We start from the raw sequence: 18003 nt of genomic DNA, 5'->3' as shown, positions 1-18003 counted from the left end.
AGGTTCTAAAGGTCAGGCAAAGTTTACTTTTTTGAAAGTGTCTGCCATCAGAGTATTTATAATGTTGTATAGGAGATACTAATACTAGTATTTAATAAAAGATTTTAAGAATGAAACAAAGGAAAATGAACAAAGTACTAGGAAAATGTATAGAAAGAAAAATCACTTTCATTTGGTGTCTCGCATGAAGGAAAACTGAGGCACATCTAAACAGAATTTTAACTCAGTAAACATTTATTAAGCATCTACAACACAAGTAGGATACAAAGATTAAAAATAATAGTCTCTGACCTCAAGGAATTTATACTGATGAAAGGGATGATACAACTTCATAGAGAATACAGCATTCATCATTTCAAACAGAACATAAAGAATATATAAGATTTCAACAGTGTAGAAAAGAAGTGGCTTCAAGCTAGAATCATGATATTGATTCTGTGAAGCTGCAAAATGCAAATTTAGAATTGACACAAAGAAAAAAATCACCTAATGAAGGCACCCAAAATCACTCAATCAGAATGAATTAGGGGGGCAAAGGGTTCTCCCCATGACAAGTCTTCAAGCAAAGCCTAGAAAAACTGTTAGATATATTGCAAGATAGATTCTTTTTCAGTACTGAATTAGACTACATTGACCTTTAAGGTCTCTTGATTCTGTAATTCTGAGTCAAGAGGACTAGGTTTGAGTCCCCAGATAGAATATTTAGTAACTGTTTGATATTGAGCAACTTACATTTGTAAAATAAGGAGATTCAGGTTAAAGGATGTGAATAAGCAATTTTTAAAAGAAGAAAAGCAAGCTATCAAGTCTTTTTTTTAAAGTTCCAGATCACTAATAGGAAAAACTTAAATTAAAATACAATTTGAGGTTCTATCTCACATCCATCAGATGGCAAGATGACAAAATAGGAAAATGATAATTTGTTGGAGAGACTTTGAAATCTCCATCCATTCTAGAAAGCCATTTGGAACTAAATCAAAAAATGTACTCAACTATGTATGATATCCTTTGCCTCAATAATACTTTTACAAAGATGATGATGATATATAGACAGACTATGATAAAGAGATAGAATATTTATTGAGCATTTAATGTGTCAGGCATAGTCCTAAGCCTTCTAAGTATAAATACAAGCAAGGCAGACTCTACCCTTGTGATGCTTACAACATTCAAATGGAAGAAACTAATAGTTAAGGAGATCTGGAATGAATATTAAAGCAATCTAAAAAAAGTATACATAGATGTAATATGGAATGGAAATGGCCTAGAAAAGCAGTGGAGATCTGGATCCTAAAAGGCCCCAAGGGTCATTTTCTGGCAAGAAAGAGATGAAGATAGTAGCCCAACTAGAGGTGACACAGTGTGGAGACTGCCAAGAAGTTCTGGCATATGCCACTAAATAATAAAAGACAGAGGGGGAAAAAAAACCTATATGTATAAAAGTACTCATAATTAGTGCATTTTGTTGAAACAATCAGAAATTAAGGGGCAGGAGGGAGAAGTTAGGTCCATCAACTGGAGAATGGTTGAACAAATTATGATATATGAATGTTAATGAAATATTATTACAGTGCTATAAGAAATTATGAAATGGACAATTTCAAAAGGAACCTCAATAAAATGACAAAAAGTAAATTGAGCTTCAACTTAACAATGACTGAAACATTGTAAAGAAAAAGAACTTTGAAAGGTTTTAAAAACTCTGATCAACCATAACTCCAAAGGACTAGTAAGGATAGCACCCAAATGCTATCACCCATACTGTCCTGATATAGAATCAGAGGATAAAATAGAAATTGAAAGAATCCACTGATCACCTCCTGAAAGAGATCTCAAAATGAAAACTTTTAGGAAGGTCCTTCAGACAGGCCTTGGTCTCAGCAGGATAGACATCATGAGAATGGTCAGAAATGAGTGTAGAGTCTTTATTCCAGCCCAGTCTTGATCTTAGTAGAGGAGTATAGGAGGCAAGAGAGACACCAGGAGGATGGTAAAAAATAGAATATCTCATTTCCAGTCCTTCTCAGCCCTTAAATGCCCCATCACAATTATAGCATACTGATTATGTGTGAACTAGAGAACCATTACATCACCATGCTAAACACTAAGTACCACCATCTCATCAATTCCACTGAGTTAACACCTTGTTTCAAGTATACTTCTCCAGAGTTCTGGCCCTCTACACTCCTTCAGGCAAAAGATGTAAACCATCTAATGAAATAAAGAATTTTCAAGCATTCATGACAAAAAAAGGCCTGAATGTAAAATCTGATTTTCAATTATAGGACTCAGGAGAAGCATAAGGAAGTAATTAGAAAAGTAATTACAAAAGGGGCTTAATAAGGTTTGTTTGTTTACATTCCTACATAGAAGGATGAGATTTGTAACTCATGAGAACTTTGTCATTATGGCAGTTTTAAGGAGTATATAGAGGGTACAGGTATGAGTTGAATATGAAATAATATCTAAAAAAAATGAAATTATGAGATGAGAAAGGAATAAATATCCTGGGAGAAAGGGAAACGGAAAAGTGGAATGGTTTATCTGCCATAAAAAGAGGCAAGAAAAAGCTTTTCCAGTAGAGGGGAACAGAAAGAGGAGAGAGTGAGTGAACCTTACTCCCACCAAAATTGGCTGAAAGAGGAAATAACAGATACACTCAATATGGGCATCTCATCTTGAGGAAAGGAGGAGGAGAATGGGAAATGGGAAGGGGGAGAAAGTGATAAAAGAGAAGGCATATTGGGGGAGGAAGTGATCAGTAGCAAAACACTTTTGAGGAAGAACAGGATGGAAGGAGAGATAGAGGAGAGTAAATGGGGGAAAATAGAGGTAGCAATAGTAATTGTAAAAAGAATCTTGAATCAAGTTTCTCTGATAAGGCCTCATTTCATAGAGAAAACTGAGTCAAATTTATAAAAAATAAGAGCCATGCCCCAATTGATAAATGATCAAAAAATATGATCTATGCTCAAAGAACTGTAAATTCATGCACATCTTTTTGACCTAATATACCACCATTAGGTATGAATACTAAAACAGATTTAAAAAAAAAAAAAAAGAGGAAGGAAGGACCTATATGTTTAAAAATATTTGTAGCAGCTCTCTTCTCAGGGCAAAAAATTAGAAACTGAGAGGAAACTCATCAATTGGGGAATAGCTTAATAAATGATGGTATGTGATTGTCATGAAATCCTAATTGTTCTATGGGAAATGATGAGCAGGATGCTCTGGGGGATGGGGATGGGGAGAACGTGGAAAGGCCTCCATGAACTCAAAGAAAGTGAAATATATTGTATACAAAGTAATAGCAATGTTCTGGGATGACCAGCTGTAAATGACTTTGCTATTCTGAGAAGTACAATAAAGCACAACTACTTTGACGGACTTATGATGAAAAATTCTGTCCATATCTAGAGAAGAAACTGCATGAATACAGATTGAAGCATTCTCTTTCTCCCTTTTAACTTATTTTTTGAAGGTTCTTTTTTCCTTATGAGGGTAGGTGATCTATGTTTTTTTAACATGACTTTTATGGAAATATTTTACATAACTTCATATGTGGTTTCTTCATGGGAGATGATGGGGATAAGGAACATAATCTAGAACTCAAAAGTTTTAAAGACAAATGTAAAAGACATACTTTAAATGAGGAAATATTAAATAAATAAAATTAAAACATAAAAAAGCCTTATTTGGAAGGACAAATTAAAGAAGAAATAAACTAGAAGGTGGAGATCAATAAGAATACATTAAAGAATTCTAAATAAGATCTTATAACAATCTGGACTCAGAAGTCACAAGTCAAAAAGTGCAGAGGTGTCAAGAAAATTGAAGAAAAAGCCACTGAATTTTGTAAAGAAATTATCTGAAATCTTTTTTTTTTTAATTATTTATTTAAAACAAATACAAAACAATAAGAATTTTAAAAAGCAGAAAAAGGAAAAAATTGTCATGTACACAGCAGAATATAATAGTAGATTAAAAATATGAGAAAATAAATTTCATTTTCAAGGATCAAAGGGTATGCACATTTTGATAGCTCTTTGGGCATGATTCCAAATTGCTTTCCAGAATGATTGGATCCATTCACAACTCCACCAACAATGTATTAGTATCCTAGCTTTTCCCACATCCCCTCCAATATTCATCATTATTGCATTTCTCTGATCAGTAGTGATTTGGAAATTATCTGAAATCTTTAAGAAATCACAAGAAAAGAACAGCAAGATGAGAAATCTTGGGATAATCCCATTGTACTGGTAAGACTACATCAACAATATTTATCTTCAGTTCAAAGTATTTTTTTTTTAATTTTTTTAATTTTAGGAAGGGAACTGACAAAACTGGAGAGTACTGCAACAAAAGGTGACCAGAATGGTGAAGGGCCTCAAGATCATGCCATGAGAGGATACTGAAGGAAAGATGGAAAAGTGAAAATTTAGAGTGCACACCACATAAAAGCTATCTTTCAAACATCTAACGAAGTGGGAAAGGGAACCAACTTGTTTTGCTTAATCCCAGAATACCTAGGAATTAGAGTTTCTTGGTCCATAAAATCAGCAGAAGGGTTGAAATTTAAAAGAAGTAGACATAAAGTTTGATACAAGTAAAATATTTTGTGACAACTAGAATTCCAAAATTGAAAGACTTTTTTTAGCAGATAATGGTATCATTAGAATTCTTCAAACATAAAGTGAAGAACACTTGTTGGAATATATTGTCTCCAACATAAATACTCTTTTTTTGAATATGGGCTTGAAATAAACAGGATCCTTTTAATTCACATTCTATAGTTCTCTGATCATATTGTAAGGAAAAAAGAAGTACAAAAAGACAAATATAGCTGGTCTTAGAGGCAGGAAGATTTGATTAAGCCAAGCTCTACTTCAGTAGCATACTGTGGGTACTGTTGTAATAGCCCACATTAGCCTCCTTACTCCCAATTCATTTCTTCATTAATCTTGCCTCAAAAATAAGATTTTAAAAATACTGGTCTAACCATGTTAATTGCCTTATCAAAAAAATCTGATTTTTTTTGCCTTTATAAAATACATACCACCTGGCATTTAGAACATTCCACCGTGTGGTCCAAGTTCAATGCTCTTCAATTATTTTATTACTCCAAGACATAAAATCTAGATTTCAACCAAATTGGATCTTCCAATCCCCACTTCCATGTATTCACTCAGACACTTAATGTCCCCAGACAATTCTCTAAGACTACAAGTTAGAGACATATTGCTGATCTCCATCAGTTTAACAGAATACCAATGAAATTACAGGTCTGCACAGTAGCAATCAATCAATCAATAAATAAATAAATAAATAGATAAATAGATAAAAAGTGAATTGATATTGTGGATATGGAGACACTAAGTATAAAAAATATTCTATGAGTTTAGCAATGAAGGGAAGTGAAGATATGGTACAGTTATTTGAAGAGCTGAACAATAGGTGTAATTTTTGCCTAGGATATAATAGGAGAGGTGCCAATGACCACTAACTGAAATTTTGTACTTTCAAATTCAGTTGCATAGTCTGGTTATATGGTACACTATAATAATTCTACCCCTATTAAGAATCCCATAATCTTCCCAATCTACCAGACTCATAACCTAGATGTCATCCTCAACTCTCCATTGTCTTACCCTCATCCAATCTATTGCCAAAATCCACTGATTTCACCTCTGCAGCATCTATCCAATGTGTCTTCATCACTCTTCTGATATTGCTATCACTCTTCACACCTAGAACTGTTCCAATAGCCTACTGGTTAATCTTCCTGCCACAAATCTCTCCCCCCATTCCTTTTATCATCTACTAGAAACATCAAAAATTTTTTTTTTTTTTGCTAAAGCACAAATCTGACCATGTCACCCCAATCACCAACTCAATAAACTCCAATAGTCTCTTTTTACCTCCAGGATCAAATATAAAATATTTTGCTTGGCTTTCAAAGCCCTTCATAATCTAGTCCCTTCCTACCTTTCCAGTCTTCTTATATTTTGAATCCTCTATACCACTCCCCACACATATATTTTTCAAACCAGTCCTCTTCTGTTCCTCAACCAAGACATTCTATCTCTCAACTCGTTATTTTCATTAATTGTCCACTATACCTGGAATGTACCCCTTTCTCCTCTCTACAACCTGATTACCCTGCCTTCTTTCAAAGTTCAGATAAAATCTTGCCTTCGACAAGAAACTTTTGCCTATCCCTCTTAATTCTAATGCATTCCTTCTTAATTATATCCTCTATATCCTATATATCTGTTTTTGCCTTTCTTTGTATCCCCAACACTTCACAGTATAGTAGGTGCTTAATAAATATTTGACTGACTTTTAGTATTACTATCAACACACTAATCCAAATAGTTTATACAATTTACTTATAAGATGATGACAATCAATACAGATTCCTGAAGACATTTGTCTTTGTTTTTCTGAACATCAGGATTTGATCTTGGTGATACATTAACAGATAGGACCACAGAACTCAAAGGCCATGACTATATAATCCAAATAGCTTATTTTACCGATGAGGGAGTTGAGACCTATGAAGGCCAAAAGTCTTACCCAAAAGTCAAATAAATAGTAAGTAACAAAAATGGAGTTTCAACCTAGATTCCTTCATTCCAAAACTCCTTAAACTATGGGTTATAATCTTATGTGAGCCATGTAATTGAATGTGGGGATTGTGAATTTCTGATTTACCATTAGTAAAATTTTGATCTGCATATCTTATACACACACACACACACACACACACACACACACACACACACACACACACACACATATATACATACACATATATAAGCCCAGGGTCACGTAAAAATTTTTCAGGCAAAAAAGAGATTAAGAGTTAAGTCCTACACTAGACATCTTAATACTATGATCTAAATTACATGGTTCTCTGACTAAGCACCTTCTTGATAAGAAAACAGCCCCCAAACGGTTGCTCTCAAATAAGTTATCTTTTTACAAGAAAAGACTATTCCAGTGTGAATGAGTTCGAGGTGTTAAATCTTTTCTACTAACCTACATGAACTTACACCAATACAGAGTAAGCTTTTAAAACCTCCCTCACCTCCCAAATGTGAATATCATGCTAACATATTTAAACAATTAATATGATTATAGAAATAATACATTGGATATATTGAAATTTGAGTGTTAAAAATGCTAAAAAAAAAAAAACCTAAGCAAATTCAGAATTCCCCTGTGAAGACCTTTGCTAAACTAGTCTTTCTTCACATCATTCAGAAAAGCTACAAACTGGGCGTTTGTATTCAAACTTATTTGTAAGACAAAAATTAATTACATAAAAATGAACTATGAACAAAAAGACAGATAAACAACTAGAAAAGACCTTTGAAGCCATCTACTCCAATCTCTTCATTTTATATGTAAAGAAACCGAAGTATTGAGGTACAGATGATCTATCCAATGTCGTACAGGCAATAAGCAGCAAGTTCATAGTTTAAATCAGGATTTTTCTGTTTCTATATACAGTGTTCTTTCCAACCTCTCCAGATTAATAGTAAATCCTTATAAACATTCAATAAAATGTACAAAGTTGAAAGTATACCAAAAAGTATTTCAGAAAGAATTCAAATAAAACATTTCTATTAGTGTTGTGAGATACGACAAATCCTTTTAAGTCTTTTTTTAAACCTGGCCTTCCTCATAGAACTTTCTTCTAACCATAGTAGCTAGTAGGTTTTTTCCCCACATAGGACACAATAATGTTAAGAGATTACTAGTTTAATTTCAAAAATATAATATTACAATTATTCTTTCCACATCATGACTCCCTTCATCATAGTTTCTATATATTGTGGGTTGGCATAAGAAATTAAATGGGAATTTTGTATGCATTTTGCAGAAGCCACAGACAATGCACAAAGACCAGCAGACAACACAGAAAAAGTTCAGAAACTCCAAAATGCAAAAAATATATTTATAGTATTGTACAATATCAAAATATTTTATTTTTTAATACAATAGTAATTCGGATTTCTCTGATATGAAGGGAAGGCCCCAAAAAATTTATACACAGAATATTTTTCTAGGATATTTCAAATGTTAAATCAAATTATCTGTTTATATGTTAAATCAAATCTGTCACTGGCTCTGATAATCAAATTCCAATGTTATATTGGTACTGAGTTTAATTCTAAATCAGTATCATTTATTTATTAATACTTTGCTATGAAAGGCACATGGATAGCTACTATTAGGCAATTGGCAACAGTTGAGAGTCCTCAAGGAGGAGGTGATATATCACATAAATAAGTTTACTATTTAGACAAATAATAAAGATGAAGAGCTCTAGTACCAGCACAACATGCTACCCAAGGTCATAGCCAAACTAGGCCCTGAGATCCACTTGTTGTCTGAGTCTGCCTGGAAGAACCTTGGTGAGCAGCAAAGTCAGGGATGGATCCATTATATGATCTATGAACTAGAACCTCTTATCTTGCTATTGGGATGCCCACTGCCCAAGAAGCCTAAGAAATAAAGGAGCATGACACTTCTGCTCCAAGTTGTACATAGCTATCATTAACTGCTAATACCTTTCCACTAACAGCATTGCCTTCTTGTTTCTAACTTGGAATATTTAAAGGATATTTAACACACTGTTTGAAAGTGCTGGTACTTCTTTGTTTCTTGAAAAAAGTTGCTACCACCACCACTCAATTGGGTATTCTGATGGATGTAACTTCAGCTAAGCTTTGCCTCCAAAAGCCATAGCAAGCTCTGTCTCAAGAGGAGCACATTAGATCGATGAACAAAGCACAAAGAATGACTAAAGACTCATCACAACTTAATTTATAATTGCTGCCCATTTGTCCCCCGCCTCCCTCTTCACCCCCAGCTTTGTATGAGATAAATTTTATTTTCATTTGATGGCAATTTCCCATTCTATTCAAGTAATCTCTGTTCTGTTTAAATTCCTTGAATAAAGAGGAAGTTTTTGTCATTCAAAAATATATTAAACTTGATAGATGGTATAATCTAAATATATCTGAAGATGGAAAGCCAAAAGAATTTTTAAGATTCTGAAGTTAGTAAATTAATTCTAATATAATGTAAACATTGATTTAATATTCGCTATTATTGTTTCAAAAGGAAATAGTCTTTTTATGTCCTAAAAGTCATTTTATTTACTTCAAAATAAATCCACGACTCAGGATTTGACCTATGTATATAAGTCAAATATTTCTAAAATTGTACACAGAATGAAGTCTAAATTCAAAATAAATTTTCTTGTACTCCTTTATTCTTTGCAGAGATGGGGCCTATAAGATGTGGAACACTGTAGATGTAAGACTTTTTCAAAGTACCATTTAGTTGTGTTGAACTGTTGTTTCTTACTTTTTAAAAATCTTTGTTATGAAAGAAGGCTGACTAAGTGGGGGAAGGTTACACTAGAAAGAAAATGTTGGTGATATAAGGGTGAAAAGGTAACAATAAAATATATATTTTCAAAAAAAATAAATATATGCATACACATATATACATATATATTTTCCTTCTAAAGGGAAACTCTCTAATTAAAATTGTTATGATTTCCCTGGCTAACAAACTTTGTAATTATCCTTGATTCATCTGTCTCCTACATCCCTCATATCTATCACCAAATACTACCATTTATTCTTTTTAAAATCCCTTTAGGATTTGTAACTCTTATTCCAAAATGTCTTAGTCCATAACATCATCACTTAATTGGCCTCCTATCTTCAGTTCCCCAACTTTTAATCTAATCTGATTCTAACCAATAAAAAGGAACTGGTTGCTAAAGAAGAAATGACCAGAACTTTGGGAGGAAGAGTAAGAATACTAGCCTGTCTTAGTATTTATAATAGATAAGAAAGGGTATCTGATATGTATGTTAGAATTTTAGAAAAGTCTATTTCAAAGAGTTCAAAGTAAATCTTATGGACTAAATTTCTATTAAGTTACATTAAAAGAGACACAAACAAATGACATCAACCAAATAAGATTTTTAAAAGACAAGGACAGAAGACAGAAGCAAAGATAGATATGTAAAGAATAGAAGTGTCAGTGCTGGAAGAACTATGTTAGAAAAACAAATAATGAACTCAGGTTTCCTTACTAAAAGAAGATAAGTGAAAATATGACAAGAGAGTATACCTAACTGCCCTCAGTGAGTTTAAATAAGCAAGATGAACTATAAACCAAAAGAGTAAAAAAATTGGCAGTTGCAATTGCAGGACCACCACTGGAGAACTTCAAAAACCTAGGAAAGCCATTGAGAATTGGAAATGATCAAAAATTGAACTCATTTGCAATGGATGAGTGAGTCTGAAATAAATTACTGGCAGAGAATGATGTCTTCTACAGGTGATGGCTTATTGTTCACTGGCTAAGCAGTCAAAGAATATGAAGAAACAACTCTAAAAAGAACTGAGAACTAGTGACAACCACGTGGAAGTACCATAAACTAAATAAGAGGAATACTGCCTTAACGTCATATAGTTTGGGTTCAAAGTCTGATTTGGAATCTTCCTGACTTTGGACATTACATTTAATCTTCCAGATGTCATGTTCTTCATATGTAAAGTGAAAGGATTGGACTGAATACCTTACAAGCGCTAGATAAATCAACCTATAAAAGAAATGAAAATTAAAAAGAGGCAGTGATAGAGGGACCATATCAAAACTGACAGGTAGACAGTTGATAGAACTATGAATTGAGTCAGTCATTCTGGAAAGCAATTTAAAATCATGATAATGTGACTTAAAACGTCCATACTTTTTGATATAGAGATAGCACTGTTAAACATATACTTAAAGCCTCTTGAAAATAGAAAGAACCTATATACAACAAAATATCCTTACCAGCACTTTTTAAACAACAGAGAATTGGAAAATAAGTGAAATGCCACTGATTTGTGACTGACTAAATAAACTGTCCTGTTCTAGTCTGACATCTTTTTCAGCCTTCTTTGCTAAATCATCATGCGTGTGCACACACACACAAAATGCAAACTGGGCATCTTTTCTCAACTCTTTTCACTCAACTTGGTGATTTCATCAGCTCATAGTATTTTAATTATTGCCTACTAGTTGTTGCCCTCTAACCACAGGTGTTCCTCAGGGTTCTGTCCTCAGCCCTCCTATTTTCTCCTTCACTTGATGATCTCAACTATCTCTATGCTGACAATTCACAAATCTATCTATTCTATCCCAATTCTGTTGACTTCCAATCTTGCAAGTCCAACTTCCTCTCAGACAACTCAAAATAAATGTGTAGTAGACAATTTAAATTCAGCAACTCCAAAACCAAACTGATTATCTCCCTCCCCCTTCCCTATTATTGTAGAGGGCAACCTCATCCTGCCAGTCTTTTAGGCTTGCATCATGACTCTTCACTGTTTCTCACTCCTCATATCCAATTCATGGGGGCAAGTTCTGTCAATTTTTCCTCTGAAAAGTCTCTTGAATATGCCCCTTCCTCTCCTCTAACATCTCAGCACTCCAATGCAGGGTCTTGTCATCTCACATTTAGACTAGTGCTTTAACCTGCTTTTGGGTCCGCCTGCCTCAAGTCTCTGTCCACAGTGATTTTCCTAAAGTGCAGGTCTGATCATGTCATCCTCCCGACTCACAAAAACTCCAGTGAAACCCTACTGCCTCTCGCATCGAATGTGAAATGCTGTTTGGTGTTCAAAATCCTTAACAACCTAGCTCCCTCCTATCTTACCAGGCTTCTTTTACCTTCACTCCCCATCATCTGCTTCTCAATCATGTGACAATGACCTCATGATTGTTTGATAAATAACTTTAGGCCTTTCCTTTGATTGTTTCCCAAAGGGATGTTCTCTCTCTCCCCAACTTTGCCTTCCTGACTCACCTGTCTTCTCAACTCCCAACTAAAATACCATCTTTTATAGGAAACCTTTCCCAACCCTTGTTAATTCTACTACCTCCCCTCTGTTATTGCCTATTTATCCTACATTAAACTTGCTTTGTATATATTTGTTTGCTTATTGTCTGCTACATTAAATCATAAGCTCCTAGAGGGCAGGGACTGTCCTCTTTTTAAATCTCTGGCATTTAGCATAGTGCCTGGCACACAGCAGACAATAAATATTTGTGGATTGACATTTCCAGCCACAGTCTTTCCAGAGCTCCAATTCCACATCCCCATCTATGTTCTAATCATCCAATGAATACCCCCAAATTATCCCAAACTCAACATACGCAGAACTGACTTATTACCTTTCGTGCACAACAACTCTTCTGAATTTCCCTGTTTCTGACAAGTACAACAGAATCTTGTCACTCACAATTTCAATATCATCCTTGAGTTCTCACTGTCATTCACCCTATATATCCAAATAGTTGCCAATTCTTATTTCTATATCCATAACATTTCTTATATTTGTGTCCATTTGTTTACTCATACAGCCATCATCCTATTTCATATCCTCATCACTTCTCATGTGGACTATTTCAATACCTTCTAATTGGTTTCCCTGCCATAAGTCTTTCCCCTCTCTAATTCACTCTTCATACAACTGAAAATCTGATTTTCCTAAAGCCTAAATATAACCATGTCACCTCCCTGCTCAGTTTTCAGTATCTTTCTATTAATTCCAGGATCAAATGTAAACTCTTTTTTTTTCATATTTAGAGTCTTTTACAACCTAGTTTTACCCTAACTTTCTAACCTTATACCTCACTTCCCTCACACACTAATCTACACTGGAATTCTTGATATTTTCCTCATAAATAGTACTCCACCTCCTGCCTCCTGCCTCCATGTCTTTATATTAGCTATCCCTCAAGCCTGAAGTGTATCCATCTCCATCTCCATCTCCACCTCCCTCTCTTAGAATCCTTAGTTTCCATCAAGATTTAGTTCAAGTACCACCATGGGGTCTTTCCTGATCAAAAGCATGACTATTCTCCTGTAGTCCACTATGCTAGTGCCTTCCCTTTTAAAAAAAAAAAAAAAAAAAAAACCTTTTGCAGGGGTGAGTGTTAAAGACTATCTTAGCATGTATTTTGAAAATAAAAAGCTATTACTAAAAAACACACACATCCTTCTGTATGTACATGTGTTCTCTTCTGATTAGACTTTAAATTACTTAAATTTTAAAACCAATTTTTACTTTTGTCAGTATTTCAGCAATCACAAGGGAGGTAATACATGAATGCTTTTGATTGGGCATTGCAACAAAAGAAAAGAATATGAAGGTGTTAAAGTGTTGAAACAATTATATAAACTGATGAAGAGTGAAGTAAACATAACCAAAAGAAATACACCCTGATTACAAAGTAAATAGAAACAAAAACAAAAAAGAATACTATGTGACTGTAATGACCAAATTTAGCATCAATAAAGAGTCAGAAAATTGTATAGTCTTCCCTTCTTTGCAGAGAAATGCAATTATAAATATATTTACTGTCAGGCAACAACTGATGTGCTAATTTGAAGTGCTTCTCTCTTCCTCTTTTTCATTTTTAGTCATAAATGAAGATTCAGTGGGTTGGGAAGAAATAAAGAACAAAGTCCAAAAAGAAAGTAATCTTTTAAAAGATTTCATTAAAATATCATGGTCAATCATGGGTTTATGTTGCTTCATTATGCTTTTTTTTGTCACTAAGGACAGTTTTTAAATCAGTTTAATTAATTTAATTTTCAATTTTTTTTTAATTTGAGTAGTAGAAGGGGGAATAGTAATAATAAAAAGTAATAGTCATCATAGAAATAATAGTAATAAAAAGATCAGAAAAGAGGATAAGGAATTTTTAAAAATACATAGAGAACAAAAGGAAGTTCAGAGGGATATAAATAGGTCTTCTTTGAAACAACCATGATAAATTTGTCAATCAACAAACATTCAGTAAGCATCTACTATGTGCCAGGCAATGTGCCAAGCATTAGCTATATAAAAAGAGGCAAAAAAAGTATATGAGAATACTATAGTCCAGAAGTATTAATCAATGGATCAACCTACACAGTAACTTCTACTGGCAGAGGACCATTAAAATATGCCTTTGATTCTGCTCTGTTAACAACTTAAATCAGTAACTTGGATGAAGGCTTAGATGGAGGGTTTATTAAATTTGCAGATGAAATTTAGCAGGAAAAAAAATGTACAGTGACAGAATAAGGATCCGAAAAGACTTTGACCAGCAGAAACAATAGGACAAATCTATAGACTTATCTTACATAAAAAGTCATCTAAAATTCTGCACTTAGGTCTATTAAAATCACCCATATAGGTAGTGCAAGTCAGGAAGTTTTGAGCAGATAACAATCCTTATGGGGGAAAACAAAAAACAAAAAACAAACAACAACAACAACAAAAAAAAAAAAAAAAACACCTGGGAGTTTTATGAGATGAGGAAGACAAAAACACAAAAATAAAAAAAATCACACAACCTAATATGGTCTTAGATAGTATTAATAATTGCTTGCTAAATTGCTAAATAGAAATGTAATAGCCATAATGAAAAGGAGAAAAAGTTTACTAAATCTGCTGGGATTAGAGTATATTTGAACTATGGTATTCAATTCTGAGTCCCACATTTTAGGAAGGACATGATTAAGATGAAAGATGATTTATTAACCTTTATTAATCTTTAAATTATATAAATATCTTTAGCCTGGTGGGAGGAAAAAAAACTTAGGAAGGCATGATACATATTTTCAAATAGCTAAAGAACAATATAAATAGAGCTAGAGGGAAAATTAGAACCTACTAAGTCCAACCTGCTCATTTTAAAGATGAAGAAACTAAAGCATAGGGAACTTAAATAGCTCACTCCTCGTTACACAGGTAGTAAATGGCTAAAATGGGATTTGAACCTAGGTCTTTTTGATCTCAGGTTCATTACTCTTTATGCTATAGCACTCTTACAAGTAGTAAGTGTAGTAAGCAAGTAGTAACAGTACTAAGGCAAAACTGGGATCAAAGGAGAAAGGAGTGATACAGATTTCAGCTCCTTACCAGGAAAAAAAGCTTTCTAATAATTATAACTGTCAACAGTAGAATGGGCTACTTCAAGATGAGGTGAGTTGTCTATCTCCAAAAGCTTGATTCAGAAAAAAAATGAATAGTTGTGAGGGATGTTTTTATATATAATTCCTTTTTGGAGGAGTTAGACCAAACTTATTCATAGTAAGGTCAATTTCACCTCTAAGATTTGAAGTCATGAAAACTTTCACCTGGTTATTCATTCTTACGTTTTATGACACATAGAGTTGTCAAAGAAATTATTATTCTACAAATAGGGAGGGAGTAGATTATATAACCTCTTAAATACCTTTCAACTCACAAACTGCAATTCTGGTTCAATGCTTCTATGAACTAAGGATATAAAAAAAAAAAGCTAGAAAAATAATGATTATGAAAATAAGCAAATTCAGATGCAAAGTCTTTGACCAAGTGTAAGTGCTCAACAATTTTTTTAATTGAATTAAGCAGAAATGAAGAATAGGTTTTATGAGAGAAACATCTACATAAGTGATATTAACAAAATAAAAAAATCTAGAAGGAACTAATCTGTAACTGAATAAGAAACCATTATACAACATCAATGAGAAATGGTCATCTAGCCTTTACGTGGAAAGATCTAATAAGAAAGAAGTAGCTACCTCCAGTAAGGAAGAACATGCTAACTCCAAAGGTAGCCCAATTCAGAATGGATACCTTTCGGTTGAAGTTAGGTGTTAGGTATTTTCCTCCTCAAAACAAGGCTAAATCTGCCCTTTAGATCTACTTTCTGGTTCCAAACAAAACAATTTTAGCCCTTCCTTCCACATGAGAGTACTTTAAATATATGAAGATTGCTATGATGTGATCTCCTAATTCTTCTCTCCTCCAAGCTCAACATTTTCATTATTTCAACCAATCTTTATGGCAGGATCCCTTGTCTTCTCACTATCCCTGGTGTTGTCTTTTGGATATGCTCTCAAAAACTTGGTCTTAAAAACATGATATCTAAACACATTAATAGAGATGTGGTTCTAAACAGAATAGAGAAAACAGTATTTCTAACACATACCTTATTCTGGAATCTGATTTTATTAATATAGCCCAAGGTTAAATTTTTTTGTCTGCCACATCATCTTGAATTTATAATTCACTAAAACCTCCTATGTCCAGCTATTCAGCCCCTATCTTTATTTGATTTAACTCAAGTGTGAAACTTTAAATTTACTTTTTAAAAATTGTGCCTCAGGGCAGCAAGGTAGCCCAGCCTTGAATTCAGGAGGACCGAAATTCAAATCTAATCTCAGACACTTAACACTTCCTAGCTGTGTGACCCTGGGCAAGTCACTTAACCCCAGCCTCAGAAAAAAAAAAAAAAAAAAGAACAAGAAAAAGAAAAAAAATAAAATTGTGCCTCTCCTTCCTATCATAAGATGCCGTAGGAAAAAGAGCCCTGGACTTGAAATCAAGACAACTAGATTTAAATCCCCACTCGTAAACTAACTAATCAAGGCTCAATTCCCCCTAAATGTGGAAAAGTTCATATTTCACAGAATTATTGTGAGGAAAGTGTTTGCCCTGTAAGCTAAAAGTGTTGTTATAAATTTGAATTAGTATTTTTATTATTCATCTTCTAAGTTTCAGTTCACCATTCTAAATTTCAAAGATTTCCCCCACCCCATATCCAGCAAATTAGTTATCCCTCCAAGCTTCATGTCACATATGTCTTCATCCAAATCACAAATATAAATGTTTAAAAGTAGAAAGTCAAGGACAGAAAACATTCCTGGACATTTCTATATGAAGCTCTCTCCAAGTTGACACTAACTCAATTAAGCCAATTGGGGGAGCCAATTGGAGAATTGCAGATCTAAACTCCACTTAAACATATCAGCTTTTTTCTATCTTGAACCTAAGGATACTATAAAAGACTTCAGAGTAGGAGGTTACAGTGAAGTGGTTGATTATAACAAGAACAACAATATATATTAAGTAGTATTTATATAGTGCCTACTATGTGTCAGACACTGTGCTAAATGTTTTATAGATATTTTATTTGATCCTTGTAACAACCCTGGGGGGTGGTATATATATATATATATACTCATCCCCCAGGGTTGTAACAAGGATCAATTGATCTATCTATCTATCTATCTATCTATCTATCTACTCTCTCTGCACCATTTCCCTGATTTACCAGATTATTAACACCATTTAAAAGGTTATGAGGTTAGTCTATTATGACCTATTTTTGATGATACCACGCTAGTTCCCAATGAAGCTTCCCTTTCTAAATGTTTACAAACCATCCCTTCAACAATACATTCTAACATTTTGCCAGAAATCAAAGTCATGGAATGGTATACTACTCCTTTTTTTTTTTTAAAGTAGGACATTTGTCCTCTACTTCTAGAGCATCTTTCCCATTCTCCATAATTTTCAAACTCATTCTTCAAAATCTCTTTTGAACAAAAATTGCTCTCCAATACATTAAAATAAGTCCCTGCCCAACATAGTTGACCTTCCTTTTCCTCCCTACTTCTCCATCAATCAATTGATTGACAAACATTTAGGAAGCAACTACTATGTCTAGGGGATGTGTCTTAGAATAACAAAGATACAAATGAAAGTCTCTGCCATTAAGATTATATATACTGAGTAACTCATTTTGGGATTCATTTTTTTGTGAAACTATATAATAAAATGTGAAGTCCCATTCAAACATATAAGCACAAGAGAGGCAGCATGCTGTATGGAGGTCTGAATTTAAGTCCTGCCTCTGACATAGACTCATATACTGTACTACCTGTGAGCAAGCACTTGACCTAATGCCCCAAGCAATTCTCTAAAACTATGTTACAGAAAAAAATGTCGATCTGAATTGGTCAGGGAAATTGCCATAACATGATTAATTTCCCCAAACCAATGAAATCACAAGTCCAAATGCCTCCCTCAAAAAAAAAAAAAAAAAAAAAAAAAAAAAAAAAAAAAAAAAAAAAGTAAAAACAGTACAGGGCTTTAC

General features: G+C 33.7%; 1 protein-coding gene and 1 pseudogene across 11 annotated transcripts in view; one reads left to right on the top strand and one right to left on the bottom strand.

Annotated features, from left to right (window-relative positions):
* CHD7 (chromodomain helicase DNA binding protein 7) overlaps nt 1-18003 on the bottom strand; it is a 224135-nt gene that overhangs the window by 187630 nt on the left and 18502 nt on the right. The gene's annotated exons all lie outside the window — the stretch shown is intronic.
* On the top strand, nt 8218-8527 carry LOC141549711 (cyclin-dependent kinases regulatory subunit 1 pseudogene; annotated as a pseudogene).

The sequence above is a fragment of the Sminthopsis crassicaudata genome, chromosome 1 (assembly GCF_048593235.1).
Source record: "Sminthopsis crassicaudata isolate SCR6 chromosome 1, ASM4859323v1, whole genome shotgun sequence".
Classification (NCBI taxonomy): Eukaryota; Metazoa; Chordata; class Mammalia; order Dasyuromorphia; family Dasyuridae; genus Sminthopsis; species Sminthopsis crassicaudata.
The sequence above is the reverse complement of the archived record's forward strand: the minus strand, read 5'-3'. Positions and strand labels throughout refer to the sequence as shown.